An 18,457-nucleotide genomic window follows, 5' to 3' on the forward strand; every position below is an offset into this window, starting at 1 on the left:
TCAAGTACACAACATATGTGTTCTATGATTCCATTTTACCATGTTCCTGAAAGATGCCATTAAAAAAAGTAAACCAAAAACACTATAGAAAATATATTTGCAAAAAAGAGTAAAAATCAGTCACATTTTCTCTTCATTGTTTCAATTACAAATTTTCAAAACATTAACAAGATTTTATTCTCCTTCAATGTGTTATTAAGAAGACGTGTGAAATCAGAGTTATAAAGGAGAGAGCAAATTTTTCTCGGATGGTTAACTCTATCTTGCTTGCAGGCAGACAAAGGAATATATGGCCCAAATGAGATTTTAAGCACTCCTAGATTTTTGACTCTTAAATCTTTTCTAATATTTTCTAACAACTCATTCAACTGTTTCAGTTGCTATTTCTTAAATAATATTGCATATTGTAAGAAAAGGAATTTGTTTCAAAATTATTGAGTAGTTTGTTTCATAAAATACTTTGAGCTTCACATAAGGAAGATAATATTCATCTTGATTCCTTTTTCTATTATTGGTACCTGATTTCCACTAATCCACAGGCAAACTTCAACCCAGTTCTCCTTCAGTACGTATCTGACAAATGATTACATGGAGTTAAGGCCCTGAGAACAGGAACACAACAAACTCCTAACTGGACTATGAAGTCCATTTCCCTGACTTCATTAACATTGTACTCTAACTTTAAAACATGTTCAGCTGTGACTTCTGGAACAACTTACGGTGCACTAAGAAAGTCTGTGTGAATTAGATCATTCTCAGCTGAACAGGGAGAGCAAAAAGACTCAAAATTACATTTACTCTAACAAATAAGTCTCCACACTAATCACCTAGATAACTACAAGTCACATGTCAGTACAAGTCGGGGAGATATTTAGATGGTGAGTCATTGCAGAGAGTAACAGTTGGACTGCCCTAGAAGAACCATTTAGCAAACATAAGCATGATCCCACATGCATTGTCAGAGTGTGTCTCAAGCTCTTTTCAGATGTATTTTCAAGATAAGATAAATTAGATGGTGGAAAATGAGCAATCTTTATAAATGGAAATTTATCATCACGATCTAAAGCCTTTACAATAAAATTTGCCTAAAACACATTTTACAAATGTTCATTTCCTCAGTGTTCCTATAAGTTCAATAAACAGTATGATTGCATCTCCCTCATAGAAAAAGTAATAATTCATGAAGAAGGCAAAGAAATGAGAACCACTGAAATTTGCCAACTATTTCAAATCAGATGATAATCATTCTTACTCAATGATTCACAAATGATTTCCTGGCACAGTCCACATGACCTAAATCAGCCTCTGCACCTATTTACATAGGCATATATACACACAGAATAAATGACAAAGGGAAGGGAAAGTTATAATTCTAGAAGATCACACACACACACACACCCCTCTCTTCACCAAAGATTAACTGGAACTGATAAAGTGATGAGAGACCTAGTAAAGAAGTCACGAGAAAAGGAAGTACAAACTGTTAAAAAGAAGAAAAAGCAGGTGGGCAATTTTAGGAAAGTGCTTAGTTCCACTAAGAATTAGTGTTTCCTAACTCCACATAAAGGAATGCATATTTGTGACTCTGTGTGTATATTTACAAGAAAGGATTAATACATTACATATTGTTTTTATTTTCATCTAATTTTAATTTATCAGTATATCATGATTATTTTTCAATGTCAAGAAATAGCCTTGCACAACTTCATTTTTAATTGTTCATTTGTATTCTATTAGATTAATGTGGCATAATATAATTAATCCATCAACCCTCCATTGCTAGATATTCCATTTTAAAGTATTCTGTGTTCATTTGTCCCTTTTTTATGTTTGGTTTTCGCAAATTCATTCCCTCTCCCAAACAGCACCCTAATTTCCAACTAGGGAAGTAACTCTTTTCCATTGGTTTAAGTCTTGGGTGAGAAAAATTCTAGGAGACTGTCTTCTATGACAGAAGCCAAAAGAAAGAAATTATCTTTCCAGGTTCAACAGCCAGGTGTTGGCATGTGACCTAAATCTGATCAGTTGGAGGCCCTCTCCTGGGACTTAGAATCTGGAGTTTTAAATCAAGTACAGAAAGAGTATGTTAGAGGTTATTCATCTCAACAGGAGAAGGGTCTGCTAGAGTTGTGATGGCATCTGGACCAGATCTGCTAGTTACAGGACAGTAACTCTGCTTCTTTCCTCTTCCTTCTTCATAATGTAATTCTTATTGGATCAGTCTCCCATTCTTCTGACAAGTCCCAAGAAGCCTCACGGCAAATATTATAAAAGTCTCTAATGAAAACCTGTAGCTATATTTTGTACTTATCCTTTTTTTATTTCTTTACATCTTAGAAGTACTAAGCCAAAGAGCATGCAAAATTTTAATTAAAAAAAATATAGTATCAGACTGCCTTCTAAAAATATAGCAAAGAGGTTAAGAATATTAGCCAACCTCTTATGGCAGAACTTTTTGCAACTTATCTCTAAGTCTCAGGTTATTCATTTTAGTATGAGATTCATCACAGCACCAATTAGGGTTATAGTGAGGAAAAACTGAGAGAATATATGCAAAGTTTAGCACATAATAAATTATCAATAAATGTTAGATTTTTATTTGAAAGAATGTAGAAATTACACTCCCTTTGGCAATGCCTAGGTATACTCATTTACTCCTCCTCTGCTTTCTCTCTGCTCTCCCTCAGCCCCTTTTATCTACTCCTGTAGGTCCGGTCTGTGAAAATTCTTAGCAGGGGTCTTTTGCATAATTCTGGTTTCACTTTAGCCCTCTCTCTTAGATGCTGACAGATGACACAAAAGACAAACCAGAATTAGAAATCCCTCAATATAGACCTAAAATTTTAAGGAAAAAAATTCATTTTATATTCTAAGGAAACTGTCATATGCTATAGTTTAACTTTTAGTGTTTTTTTAAAGAGCAACTTTTCCAAACTTCCTTACCATTATTTTACAGTTTACTCTAATTATATATATAAAGATGTGATATCACAATCTTTTCAGTCCTGACGACTTCTAAAGGTCTTAATCTAACCCTCATTCTAAAAAATGGTACAAGAGAATTTACAGAAAGAAGGCAGAAGTTGGGCACTAAAAAATTAATTTTGGATACAATGTCTAAAAGAAAATAAAAAGTAGAGCCATGATTAAGGGGAGATATGAGGAATAAGGGTATATCCAAGTGGTGTGGAAGAAGAAAGAAAATTTAAATGTAAAAATTGAAGAGAATTTAGCGAGATGTAAAATAGGATCAATGTTAGAAAAGCCTCCAGAACCTCAACTGCGTTGTGTAACAGAGACACCTGCTGGTCATTATATATTTCACTGTTCAAACCTTCAAGTTACATTTGTTCTTTCACTCTACATATATCCTCTTCCCCTACATAGTCTCTAAACCATTAAAATTTCACAGGATGAACATGATGAGATCTTCATATTAAAAAGATAATAATTAAATCAATGGGGTGTATTTTCTACTCTAAATCTGGGGAAAAATCTGGGCCACCAAGACAACTTTGCTAATGTCATTTTAATATAATTAAATTGAGCCTGCTTTGTGCAATGTAATAAGCTGCTAAAAGTTAAAGCATACTGAACAACTCTCCTTTGCCAGAAAAAATAACTGTAAAAGTAAATAACAATAGTATGGTTAATGACAAAGATAAAAAGTTATATGATATATATATATATATATATATATATAATATATCTTAGACACCAGGTTAGGATTTTATCTTAGCAAAGGAATTAGAAGCCATAATTATGTAAAAATACTAACAATTTATTTTATAATATTATGAACCACAAAAAGAAACTGGTTTATTTTCTCTCACTGCTGTATAATTCTCATGATAGATATCTCCATATCAATTACTGCAGTACCTAAAAGTCATCAGATATAAACATTAATCAGCTGATTGTGACTGATAAATTGGGACTTCTAATAGAAGTCCCTAACAGAATGTTGACTCAGTGGGACTGTCTCCCTTTTCTTAAATAATTCAGATTAACTAAGATACTATAAATAAATATATTTTTGGCTAACAAAACATAATTTGCATTTTCTTTAGCACCCTCAAATTCCATGTTTTGAAAACAGAGACTTAAAAACTATTTCAAAAACCAAGAATGACAATCAGAATCTTAATTTGTATGTAGCATAAATTAACCCAGTAAGATAGATATGGTTCATAGCTAAAGTCACAAGGTGGACGAATATAAAAAGTGCTAATTATAATCAAATAGTTCATCAGTTAACATGTATCAATCCTCTGTGTTCAAGACTAAGGATTGTAAGAGATGCAGAACTCTAAGACAACCTATTTAGAAGGACTCTATATTCTGATTGAATATACCACTTTATTTCACATGAAAAAGTCAGCACTCAATTATGAGCTAAATAAGTGATGATGACCCAAAGTCATGTGAAAGTTCCTACATAAGTTTGGGATAGATAAAGACTAGTTTGGAAAATGTTTGTGGTGGAAACGAGCACTGAATATATGAATAGTGGGCTGGATTTGAGTAGGCAGAAATCTTAGTGAAAGGTGCTTCAGGCAAAGAGAAGAACATGAGTAATGGGAAGGGAGCAAAGTCTGGTGAGAATCTATTTGTGGGCAGGGAGTGGTCTCCCTAAAGCAGAGTGGAGGAAGGGAAAAGCAAGAAATATTTGGCTTTGAAAGTGAGGGACCAGTGTAGGGAGATTCTTGAAAGCTTGGCAGAAGGTTAGACTTGATGCATCAGGACTTAAGAAAGATGAGTTCTGACAAATTCAAAGAGAGTGACTTGATAAATTCACTGTTTAGGGAAGATTAGTTTGGCAGCAAACTTCACCGTAAGTGATCTAAAATAGATTGCTCCACTTGAGTTACTTTGCTAATAATATTTGGATTCAAACTTCAGCTACAGAGGAAGAGTTCATATGTATATAACTTCATACATTCTATATGACGATTAAATTATTTACTTGATGTCTATGCCAATAATAAATGAGGAAGAAAGTTAAGCAAAAAATTTGATTCATATTGATGACCAACCTTGTAAATGAGACCGCATGCCCACCCTCTTCTACCTCCTTTGCTCCACTCCCTGATTAAAGAATACGTATTGCTTAAGAGGAACGAATAGTTATCACTCCCCTTTTATTATCTAATCCTCTTTAGGAAAAAGTAGATTTGTCCTTAGTTATACAAGATTATACAAGACTGTATGTAGTACTAATAATCATAATAGGGAATATATGCTATTATAAATGAATGCCTATTACTTGTCAAGTATAAAATAGATCTTATTTCATTTCATTTTTGCCACATTCCTGCAAAGAAGAAACTGTGATCTCCATTTTTGCAGCTGGGTTGTCTAAGGCTCACAGGATCTAGAAGAACTTCCCTCAGATTGTGTTTTGGGATATAAAGTCTTCCCTCAGATTGTGTTTTGGGATATAAAGTCAGGTGTGTCTGGCTTCAAAGCCTGTGCACTCAGCATGATTCTACCCAGTTTCTGGTGAGGACACTGCTTGCAACATTGGAATCATTCCTTTCCTGCTTGATCCTCATAAAGCTAAATATCAAAGTTAAACGCCACTTCAAACTACATCCAAATTACGGCACGCCAAAAAGTTAGTGAACTGCTGCTGCAGTGATCATGGAAAGCAGGAGTATTGATAGCAAGGTCTGGCTAAGAACTCAAGTGGCAGACTTCCAATTCATAATTCTAAAATTAATTCAAAGTATCTTAGAGTCACAAAGAAGCCTGACATTGAATAATAAGTTAACATAACAATCTTCTAGTTTTGTTTCTTTGTTTCTGACACTTCTTAGTTTTGGAGATTCCATTCAGGCACATCTACATTCTGGCCTGTTTTTTAAAGTTCTTAAATTATTGACATTGAGATTTTGACTGCCCTCTCATTTTGGCATGGCTTTTCACTATTATTGATTTATATGTCCTCATTTGAAGAGCAAATAATCTCTGGTTTATAGCTTTTAAATAAGAGAAAGAAGGTTAAGAGTTGTCAGCTATCTAGGTACACAGTCCATTCCAACTTCAGTAATAATGTGCAATAAAGAAAGAGGGTATGGGTCTAGGTCAATTGATTTTAATGGCGGAAACTAAGGTGCCTGGTCACTTTCACTGACCCTAACTCACAAGTAAAAATTGCCATTTCAGAGGTCATCAGTCAATTCAAATTATGGCATTTTTAGCTCAGAGTTTTAAGATTGCAACATAAGAAACCTGGAGAACTTACACTTCTGGAAGAATTATATATTGACTACATTAAAGAGTCCTCTCATTAGGGGGAAAAAAGACCTTTCATAAAACATTGTTTTTATCACATATCCCTGAAAATTTGAGTGACTAAAATTAAAAAAAAAAAGTTTGCTGAAATTCAAATGGAAAAGAGAAAAAGAATCCTCAGGAGGCAGAAATGCCCTAAGTGTAAATGCCAAGATCATCACTCCAAATCCTGGGCTAGTAGCAAGACAGAGAAGATGAATTTGAGACTCATGGATTTAGCTAAGGGCCTTGGACAGGACTAAAATGGTCCCAGATCCACTGTTCTGATCAAAGTGGATCATATGCTATTTTTAATAAAGACTTTATTTTCTTAAAGCAGTTTTAGGCTCATAGCAAAATTGGGCAGGGGGGAGGTACAGAGATTTCCCATATACCTTCTGCCCTACACAGGTATAGCCTCCTTCATTATCAACATCTCCCACCAGAATGGTACATATGTTGCAACAAAGGAACCTACATTAACACATTATAATCACCCAAAGTCCACAGGTTACCTTAGGGTTCACTTTTTTTATTTTATATATTCAATAGGTTTGGATAAATAAATAATGATATATATATATATCATTATATTATCATACAGAATATTTCCACTGCCCTAAACATTCTGTGTTCTTTGCCTTTTCACCCCTTGCCTCTACTCTAGCCCCTGGAAACCACTGATCTTTTGACTAAATATCCTCACAGTTTTGTCTTTTTCAGAATGTCATATAGTTGGAATCATACAGTATGTAGCCTTTTCAGATTGCTTTCACTTAGTAATATGCACTTAAACTTTCCTCCATGTCTTTCATGGTTTGATAGCTCCTTTGTTTTTTAGCACTAAATAGTATTCCATTGTCTGGCTATGTCACTGTTTATTTATCCATTCACCTACCTAAAGACATCTTGGTTGTTTTCAAGTTTTTCACACACACATGACCTTAAAAATATTAGTATTCAAAATATGTAAAGAATTCAATCTCATTAACAATCACAAAAATGCAAATAAATATCACAAGGAGATGTCATTCTACTTTTATCAAATTAGAAAATATTAACCAGTTTGATAAAGCCAAGTGTTGGGAAGCATTTAGTTCAGTTCAAATTCTATGGCAAGGATAGGAGTATAAATTTGGCAAAACCACTCTACATTTGGATTTACATTATAAAGCATGTATTTTACATTCATGTAGTCTACATTCTTCTTTTTCTAAACTACTGAGAAACACTTTATAATTACATCAGGAGAATGTCTACAGCAGCATTCTTCATGACAATTATAACTGGAAACAAATGTAATGTCCATAAAACAGGAGAACAGATAAATTGTGAGTTTTTCCCATAGTGAACTACTATATATCAATGAAAATTAAGGATATATAGCTACAAGAAAAACAGCTTAGTAAGTTAATATTGAGAGAAAAAAGTCACAGAAATCTATAAAGAGTGGATAATTTTTCATTATGTCAATTTAACTACTTTGAAACTGTGTGTCCCAGAGTTCCCTTCTCTCTGTGCTTTTTAGATAAGGTTGCTACAAGGTAAATTTACCTGAAATTTGGAAGGTGAAATTTTTAACTCCCAGAAGGTCAGTATCATTCATGAGCAGTTGTAGCTCAAACACGTTGTCACTGAACTTGACAAAGAATAGCAGTCAGGCCTGTGGTTCCCCCAAACCCCTCCAGTCTTGTTCAGCTTCTCTGATTCTGGCTGTGGTTCAGTTCTGCTGTCAAGAGAGTTGTCTTATCCTTCAGGTCGTCTGCCTCACCTAGACTGGAGGCCATGGGAGACAAACATGTTTCCATTTTGTCCTTGGTCTCTCCCACTTCACATCTACCTTCACTTACAGACCAGGCCTGGCTGACATCTAAATAACGTATTGTTTTTGTATGCATTGTATTGATTTTTTAATTAAAGAAAGGGAGTGGCCAACACAAAATTTACTTCTAAGAGGAAGGCAGGAATAGGAAATAAACATACTGGTAGATTCAGTGGTATCTGGAATGGTGTGGGTAAAGTTCTTAAGATAGGAGGGGGGATTCACCAGTGTCCATTTTATTATTTTGCTTCACAATTTACCCATAGATTATATACATAATTTTGTGTATCAAGTATTATATAAGAATAATAAAAATTAAAGCACTGAGGTAAGAAGGGCAATAAAAAAAAGAGAAGAAATAAAAAATTCAACAGGAAAAGAATGTAGTATCCAGAGCAGAAGGTGCACTGATTTTCTGAAGCAGCCCTAGAAAAAACCCATCCTCAGAGACAGCAGGGGTTAGAAACATGAGCAGGCCTGGGCGTACAGCAGAATAGCTTGTCTGTCTAAAGAACTAAGGCGCAACCAGTGAGGACTCCATTTTAGACAAAGTTTCAGCAGATTCCTAACTTGGTTCTCACAGGTGAAGAAGAAATGGGGGAGTATCCCCACATATCCATGCAGCATAAATGAAAAGAAAAATGCATCCACTCATTTGCAAGGAACGCCTTCACTATTTTCTTACTCCACAACAGAAATGAATTATCATTATTTAAAGATGATAGCTACTTAGAAAATCAGAAATAAATCAAATGAGAATCAATTAAAGTGATTAAATGTATCAGAAATCAGTAGTCTAAGAGTTTTTAATTGACAATGTAACTCTAACAAAGACTGTATAATAATATCAACAAAGGCTACAGATTACCTTGGAATAAACTTAACAGGGAATGTGTAAAACCTATTTTAGGAAATTAAAACTGTACCACTGGACATAGACATTCTCATTATATGCAGAAACATATCTTGTTCCTAGATAGGAAATCTCATTGCTGGAAAGATCAATTCTCCTCGAACCAACACATAAAATTAAAGTTTTAATCAAAATCCTAATAGAATTTTTTAGAGGAAAGGGAACTAAGTCGATTCTCAAATCCATGTGGAAAAAAGTAAGTCAATGAAAAGGAAAAGAAATTGTCAAAATGAATAAATATACATTTGTCCGACCAGATATAAACTTTTATGATAAAGCTTCAGTGATTAAAACAGTATGTTACTGACCTTGACAATCAGATTAATGAAACACAAGAGTCAAGCAAAGACCCATGTGCATATAGAAGTTTTGTACATAGTAAACGAATCATTTCAAACCAGTGGGAAAAAACAGCTTACTTGCTAACTATTATTTTAACTGCCTGTTCATTTAAGAATAGAATTGGAAATCAGTCTCACAACATACATTATAATAAAGTTCTATTAACTTTCAGGTTTGAATATAAAGAAACCAAAAGTATATAAGAATAAAATGTGGGAACATTATTTAAATCTTAATTTGGGAAGTTCTTTCAATGCATGACACCAACCTTAGAAGCCATAAAAGAAAACACTGGACTATATAAACTTCAGCATGATAAAATGTGGCATAAACAGAATAAAAAACAACTGACATACTGGAAAAAACTACTACAGTATATAGTTGAGAATTCTGATATGAATATTAATAAGAAGAATCTACAAATAATAAAATGACTAACGAATGAAGGACATAAAATAAGTTTAAATGAACAAAAATTTTTAATATCACTAATGAACATATAAATGCAAAAATAAAGCAATTGTAATTAATCATCTCCTATGTGATTGGCAAATATTGAGACTATGCAAAACTGGCGAGAAGGCAGGGAGGGACAGGGACACATACAAATTTATATTCAGGAGTATAACTTGGTACACATATTTGAAGGACAAACTAGCAATGTCTATCAAAATTCTGAATGTGTATAGGCTTTACTTGAACTTCTAATAAGTGATATGCAGAAATCATTGTACAAAAAGGAAAGACAGATACAGAAAGATTTCAGTGCAGAATTATAATAGCAAAAAGCTAGATATAACACAAGTATCCAACACTACCCAAACATCTGAATGTTTAAATAAGTTATAGTACCCTAGTGTGGTAGAAAATTACATCACTATTAGATTGGAACTGAATTTTGTATAACGTGGAAGGATATTTACCATATATTATTAAATATACAAATATTTAATATGTAAAATATGAAATATGCAAAATTACAGAGCAATATATCATATGAGCACATTTCTGTTAATAAAAATTTAGTTATATTATGTATAACTATGAAGAAAAAAAATTTAAGAAAACACACCATATGGAGAAGTTGTACTGTTTGAAGGGGAAAAGTTTTCTAATTTTACATACTACCACATTATTTAATTTTTTTACAATAAGCTATATAAAGAAAATGTTTTCAGCTGGCCTAAAATTTACAGAAAAACAAATCCACATCAAAAAGAAGTCTAGGGCAACAGTATACTTCACCTAGTCCTCTGAGCTCATCATCTTCATGAATAAAACAACTCTTTGCCCATATTTGAAATTCTGAAAGTGTATGGCACCGAAACAAGTATAAGCCTATCTCCTAGAATAGTGCAAAAGAAAAATTTTAGGAAATGCATAGCTAATTTTGTTAAAAATATATTTAAAAGAGTTCTAAAGTTAGTCTAAAAGAGTCCTAAGAAGACTGCATTACAAGGATTATTTTCTTTATAGAAATTTTGGCCCATTAGTAATTAAATCTCTCTCTTTCATAACAGTAAAAAAAAAAAAAAAAAAGACTGAAAATCCCCTTTAATACATGGAGGTAAGTTTATAGAAATAAAAACATAAAATATTATCCAAAAAGTCCTCTGTCTACCAAGGTAAATCCTTCTCTGAAGCAGTTATCACACTTAAAAGTATATGATTATTTCAGTAACTAGTTGTTAAACATCTGGGCTCCTCCAACTAAGCTACAAGCTCCCTGAGCTCAGGAATTCTTTCATTCTGATTTCTTACTATATGCACAGTGCCTAGGAAATGGTAGGTGCAAAATAAATATTTGTGGAAGGAAGGGAGGGAGGAAGGAAGGAAGAAAGGAAATGGAAGGGAAGGAGGTAGGAGAGAAGGAAGAAGTCAATCACAACATTTTAGAAGAAAAAGGAATCTCCAACACCATCTCTGTTGAAGAGATACAATCAATGCCACAGAGCTGTTCCTGGAACTCTCTTCTAATAGCTAGACCAGAATTCTTTCTGCTCTACCAGGCCACAGATGCTATTCTGTTTCAAGTTAGTGGATTTTATCCCAATCTGAAACAAAATAGTATCTTGATGCATTTAGTACACAAATTTGGTAAAAAAAAAAAAATTAGCCAAACCTTTCAACAATTATTACTAAAATCTCAGATAGGTTGTTGTTAAAATATTTGAGGCAGACCATATGAATACGACCAAGAGATTCTAAACATTTTACATCCCTTCCCTTCTCTCCTTTATATTCAGCTTATATGTAGTGAAAGCTAGAAGGCTACTTTATTTTGCACCTCTCTTGAATTTCTTTTGTATGTCAGGTAAAAATTTAAGGCCAAAACTTTGAGTTATGGAAAACTAAGTAAATACTTTGAAAAGACCATGTTTCTTAACACTTTCTTTGTTGAAAAGAGAAAACCACCTGATAATGGATGCCATGTTCAAGAATTCATATTAACTCCCTACTGACTGTTCAGCTATGTAAAACAATTTTTAACCATTGGGACAGTTTTATTCATGTGCTCCAAAGCCATATCTAAAATCTAATGATCTTATTGTGACTGCATACTCTTTTGATAGGTTGAGGAACAATGAAGGTGGCAAAGAGGATTAGACTATTAAAGTGCCACATCATAAGGCATAATTAAATTTAGGAAACCAAAGCTGGTTTAGGTTTATAACTATTCTCTGAATTCTAGAGCTCCTAAAAAGAACAATTAAAGAATGTTGTTCACATTAAAAATAACATATAACTTATTCATACTTTGGAGACAAAGATTGAAACTCGTATAACAAAAAAAATTTGTGTGACCACGAACTTGTTCTTAGGAGATGGGAGTCACTAATTAATTCAACAAATATTACGACATGCCAGAGGGTTACTTATGGAGTTATTAATTGTAGGTCACAAAGTAAATCACACCCAGAAGACAAAAAAAAAAAAAAAACTGAAAAAAACCCTCAAGATATTAAATCATTTTACTACTATTTAAAAATGACAATAGTACCAATTGCAAAATTGCATATTATAGTGTTTAGGATCTGCTATGGATTGAACTGTATTCCACTAAAACTCACATGTTGAAATCCTAATTCCCAATGTGACTATATCTAGAGATTGGGTCTTTAGGAGAAAATTAACATTAAATGAGATTATAAGGGTGGGGCCCTAATCTAAAAGGATTGTGGTCTTAAAAAAAAAAAAAGAGAGAGAGAGACAGAGAGACAGAGAAAGAGATCTCTCTCTCTCTCAGCCATGTGAAGATACAGTGAGAAAGCCAGAAACTTAATTGGCTGGTACCTTGATCTTAGACTTTGCAGCCTCTGAAACAACTATAAGAAAATAAATGTCTATTGTTTAAGCCACCCAGTCTACAGTATTTTGTTATAGCAGCCCAAGCTAAGACAAGAAAATAGATTGCTTGCTTTCAATAAGAAAGATCTAGTTTCATATTTTGCCTTAGCTAACTCTCTAAATCTTAGTTTCCTGTCTGTAAAAAGTTTTTAACCTATCCTAAAGTCCATTTTTAGTAATATAGCTTATAATACATATAAAGGGGTTATTACAGAACTAACTAAATAAAAATATTTTATCATTTATTAATTATTTAAATAAACTGTTTAGCAAATCATAGAGTGTTATAACTTAAACAGAACTTATACACTACATATTTATATACAAATTCATCATTAATAAATGGCTTTTCAGAAAGAAGTGATTTGTCTCTTGAGTCTAGTCATTTGTTTTGATCTTCAAGTTCAAGGTAGTATAATCTTTGAATAACTAGCTTCATGGCAGAAGACACTAATGCTCATTAAACAAGGTAAAAGACTATGAAATTATTTTATCAAGTTGTTGAACACACTGTTTATGTAGCATTTGGTGAAAATATTTTAAAAATATTATCTTATTGTTTGTATAATTGAACATATTAGTATTAGTCTAATAAGTAAAAATTGCCCTTAGTATACACACTATTTGACAACAGACAGGCAATCAGTTCATGGAATGAATGGATAAATCTAATTATTTTAGTAACACCAGAAATATATATGATGACATGCTCTAATACACATTCATTCAATCACTCATTCAAAAGCATCTAGTCACCATACATGGTATGCTGTGAAAAATTAATATGAGCCAGATATGACGGTAGTCTGTAAGCAGCTAGATGCCCAAAATTTAGTGAAGGGTCTCTCCTACATCCTATCATAACCACTCCATATTTACTTCTTTTATTTGTTCATTCAGTTAATGTATTTTAAGCAGCCACAATATATTTAGCATTCACCTTTTTAGAAACTGGGGATACAATGGAGAACAAGACAACAAAGCCTTTTCTCTCATGGAGGCTCCATTCATAGTCCGTACTGTACGTGCCCGTTTCCATCTTTATCTTCTTTTGTCTTGGGCACATCCACCACCTACTGAAGTTTGTGGCACACAGTAATGAATAGTGCAATTAGACACAGGACTAACATGTGTGCCATACTCCCATATCCAAACCCATGGTAGAAATTATTAATTATGGCTCTCATTCCCCAAGAGTCTGAATGTGATGTCAAAATCCTTTCATCACAGTATTCATAACAGCCATGATTAATCAATTAGAGTTAACAAACAAACTAAAATATCCACTTAAACCTCTGAGTAGAAAGCATAAAGTAGGTACAAGCTATAACCCCCACCTTCAATAAACAGGAAAAAATGTATACATCCAAAAGTAAAATTTGTAAGGACATCAGAGCAGTGAGGAAGCAGAGAGGAATGGACAAAGTGTTTCCAGAGCTGGACTGTCTCTTCCTAGGCAAGATGAGACCAGCAGAGGTTATCTTCATTGGAAGCATCTGCCAGATCTGTGATCTGAAGATCCATTTAGACTTAAGCAAAGGAACTCTACTAGGAGAAAGACAAACTAGCAAGAGCTTTGAGTAGTCACTGGAAATAGAGCCTAGGAGACAAACCCTACTAGAGGGAGGGGTCTGCAAAAACACAAGACATGTCTCTACTTGAAATACATGAGACCCAAGAAGTACTAAATTTATCTTAAGTTACAGTTCAGCACCCATCAAACTAAATTTCCAATTGAACTGAGGTAATTTGCCCTCAGTCTATATGTGTAACAGAGAAGAGCACACAGTGACTGAGGGAAAATGACATGAATGTCTCTACGGTTCCTGGCAGAAATAAATATGAGACATCAGAAGAAGCAGGAAAATGTAACTTACAGTCAAAAGATAAAAATCACATGCTACAAGGAGATTCCCCCCACCCTTGTCATGTTACTGGAATAAGCATATAAGAACTTTAAAATAAATAACATGAATAATTTTAAATAATGGAAAAAATGAGATTTTCAACATACAATTAGAATCAATATAAAAATCAAGTGGGACATTCTAAAACTGCAAATACATACATAATATGAATTCAAGAGCTGATGGAGTGTGTTTAATAGCAGGCTGGACACAGTAAAAACACTATTAATGAGTATAAAAGTAGAAAAATATTTAAACTGAAGTACACAGAAAAAAATTTGAGAAAAGCAGAACTGCATATTAGACTACAGGGCAAAAATAATACAGGACAGCAAATACATTCATCCTTCAAAGGTTCTGAGTACAATAATAAGACTCTTTAAAAAAAACAACATTGGCACCAGCTTTTTAGTTACAAATCAAATTTATTCCCTACCGATACCTTTACACGAAAAATCTTCACATAATAAATTTTCAACCCACAGAAGACAAATATATGGAACTATAACAGTCTAGCCCAAGGAAAAAAAAATGTATAAACACTCTGGTTCATTAAATGAGATTTGCCCTGTTATGGCATAATCTTAACATAGGAGTCACCATTTATGTTTAAATAGTATAGTGTTTCATAGAATCTAACAATGTAATCCACACTAAGTCATAATTTCAATACACTTATTCTTTTAATGAATGTGCAGAGAATTGGATCAATTTTCCATTCAATGAATTTTTCTTATATAGATGAGGGAAGAGAAATAAGTATGGATTAAACAACAAGGGCAATTTGTCCCCTGAATTACATTGATATTGTTGTAAAATTCTTATTATTTGGCAATGATTTTTCCAGTGGAGCACATTTCTGAAATAATAATGTGAATTATTGAGGTACGTAATTAGACAATTTTTCACTCTACTCACTATTTTCAAAAACTATCTCTAATCACTAAATTGAAGGTAAGGTTTAATTTAAGAAAATGAACACTGAGATCAAAACTTTTTTGACTTCTCTTGGCTGCTTCTTTTTCTCTCTGTAAATGAGGGGGTAGGTCCAGCTTGCCCTCTAAGATAATTTCAAGCTATGAACTTCATTTAGTTATCCACTTAAAAGTCTCTAACAGTTACATCTGCTTAAAAAAAAAAAAAAAAGACAATTCAACAGTCTGGCAGTTTTTAGTCTATCCCATTTATATTTATGAATATAATAAAAATTGATGCTAAACCTGTTATCTGATAAATTTTTTATTCTAATGCTTCCTTGTTGATATAGTTTGCTATACCGATTTTAAAAGTTTAACTTTAAATGATATATATTGTCACTCCTCTATGGAAAACTGAAAACAAATGTACATTTTTATTTTGTCCCACTTATTCTTAATAACCTATTCCTTTTTCTATAAGTGTTATCATTTTTCAAGAAGTTGCCTTCATAATCTTAAATGATCTATTTATGCTTCTATTTCTTAAATTCCCCATTCCAAATAATACCTATTAACTCCCTGCTAAGAAAAATGAAGAGTGACAACAGCTACTACCCAATTTAGATGATTTACATAATGATATTTAGGATTTCTGACCTCATTAGGTTTAGATGGACTTTGCGTTGATGGTGTAATTGGACAAGACTTTGGGGGATGTATTTTGCATGTGAATGGATCTAAATCTTTGGTGGCCAGAAACTGAATTGTGGTAGGCCGAATAACACCTTCCCAAAGAAAGTTCACACTCTAATTCCTGGAACCTGTGAACATGTTAATTTATATGACAAAATGTTTTTCACAGATATTTTTAAATTTACAGAGCTGGAGATGGGGAGACTATCTTGGATTGTCCAGGTGGATCCATTTAATTACACGATGTCCTCTAAGAAGGAATTGATCCACTATTGCTTGCTTTGAAGACAGAAAAAGAGAATCACTGAGCTAAGGAATGTGGGTTGCCTCCGGAAGCTGAAAATGGCCCTCAGTACCCAGATCGTAAGAAAATGAGGACCTCCAGAAAGGAAATCAGCCTTGCTGACTTTATTTAGTCCTTTGAGATCCATACCCAATTTCTGATTGATGGAACTGTAAAATAATAAACTTGTGTTGGCATAAGATACTAAATTTGTAATAATTTGTTAAGGCGGCAATAGAAAACGAAAAACAACCTGTTTAGTTTCATTTGAATTCCACTCCTAGATTAAGGGCCTTCCATTCTGAGGTCATGTAATTTCTACCTACTTCTTGAACAAACAGGATCCTGTTGGCAAGGAGGAAGGGGTAGGTGGCAAGGAAACGCAATGACCAGGGCCTGCGATTTGGTTGCATCTCTAGTCCTATCTCTCAAACTTCCACCTCGTGCTTTATGATCCTCTAGTTCTGATCTGTGAAATTGTCCTCTGCTTCTATGCTCTTGGTAATTTAGTTCCCTCTTCCTGTAATATCTCCAGCCAATTGTTTCACATTTTTGCATTAACCCACCCGCTGGCTCCCTCTTACTCTTCAAAGTACTGCTTAGACATATTCTTTTCCACTAAGCCTTCAAGATAAAAGATAAAATTATACAGTCTTTACCCAATTCTGTTTCTGCCCGACGTCCGTATTGCAATTATGTTATATACCACAAAAAATTATATTTACGTGTTTACCTTCTGTCTCTCCTGGTTGTTAACCAGTGGCTAACACTATGCTCAATAGCTGTTAATATGATCATTATACATAATAATATTAATGAATTGAGTGTTTGAACTATGCATTCTTTATAAGGAAATTATAGTGTATTGTACTCACCACAGATAAACATAGACTTTTTATTCTTTACATTATTCAAGATTTTAAAACTGCACAAAAGTGACGAGAACATTATAATGAATCCCCATCAACCATAATTCAGCTTCAATAAACATCAACACTTTCATACACATTTTTAAATCGTCTAGAAATTCAGTGGCAGACTATTTTCCTAGAAGGCTGACCTGCTGTCAACATGGATTGTTCTACTAAATCTAAAACGAGGAAACAGATTTCAATTCTCCAGATTCATAGTTCTAACAAACTTTAACAGCACTAAAGGAAAAAACACACTCAGAAAGAGCCATTAAGTACCACCAGAGACCAAAAAGTGAGGAAAAACCGGGTCTATTATAGCCTAGAACCAGAAAAACACTCCACAAGTGTCCTAAATGGCCACTATATGTTATGGGGCTTGTGCATGAAAATTCCTGCCACTCCGACTTAATTCAAGAGAAAGCCAAGGCATTTTGTTTTCATTTTTGTTTTTAACGGCCCACTTCAGTGTTGGCAATTGGAAAAAAATGTGTCTCTGCTGCTCTGGATAAATCACATTGACTGAAGACTGCTTGAATTCATTTTTCCCAAAACAAAAACAGGACTGAGGATCTTATCGGAGTTCCAGGGACACCCGCCCCGGCCTCCTTCTATGCCCGCACTGCGGCAGGGCCTCTTCTAGGGATGCTAGGGGCGCGCAGGGGAGAGGGAAGGCTTAGGAACCCCAACCTGGAATCTATAGAGTCCAGGCAAAAGCACGCTTCAAAAGGTAGGAAGAACGAAATAAGAAAGGCTGCAACCTGAGCCTGGTTTGGAACATACCCCCAAAACGCAATAACCTAACGGTCCTCATTCTCACTCAGGTGAACAGGGACAGACCGGAACTACGCTTCCCAGAATGCAAAACGGTGGGGCGGCGCTAAAGAAACTGTTTTTACCTCAAGTTGGCAGGAGGCCCTTCAGGCTTGTGAACTCCAGTCCCTCTTCTTGGCTCTCCTCACCTCAGCCTAATTGGCTTGGCAGTCCGTGCGTGGGAGGGCGGCTCTGGCGTCACTGGCAGCGGTTGAATGGGGGCCCTCAGCCC

General features: G+C 34.1%; 1 long non-coding RNA gene across 2 annotated transcripts in view; it reads right to left on the reverse strand.

Moving 5' to 3' along the window:
• Positions 1-18,444, reverse strand: part of LOC105073091 (uncharacterized) — a 159,342-nt gene extending 140,898 nt beyond the window's left edge. The window contains exon 1 of one of the 2 annotated variants that reach the window (XR_012506217.1): positions 18,312-18,444. This is a non-coding gene — a long non-coding RNA (uncharacterized LOC105073091). The remainder of the gene's footprint in view (positions 1-18,311) is intronic. The other variant, XR_835666.3, reaches the window with a different exon arrangement.
• Between the last annotated feature and the right edge of the window lie 13 nt (positions 18,445-18,457).

Source organism: Camelus bactrianus, chromosome 1 (assembly GCF_048773025.1).
Source record: "Camelus bactrianus isolate YW-2024 breed Bactrian camel chromosome 1, ASM4877302v1, whole genome shotgun sequence".
In the NCBI taxonomy this organism is placed as follows: domain Eukaryota; kingdom Metazoa; phylum Chordata; class Mammalia; order Artiodactyla; family Camelidae; genus Camelus; species Camelus bactrianus.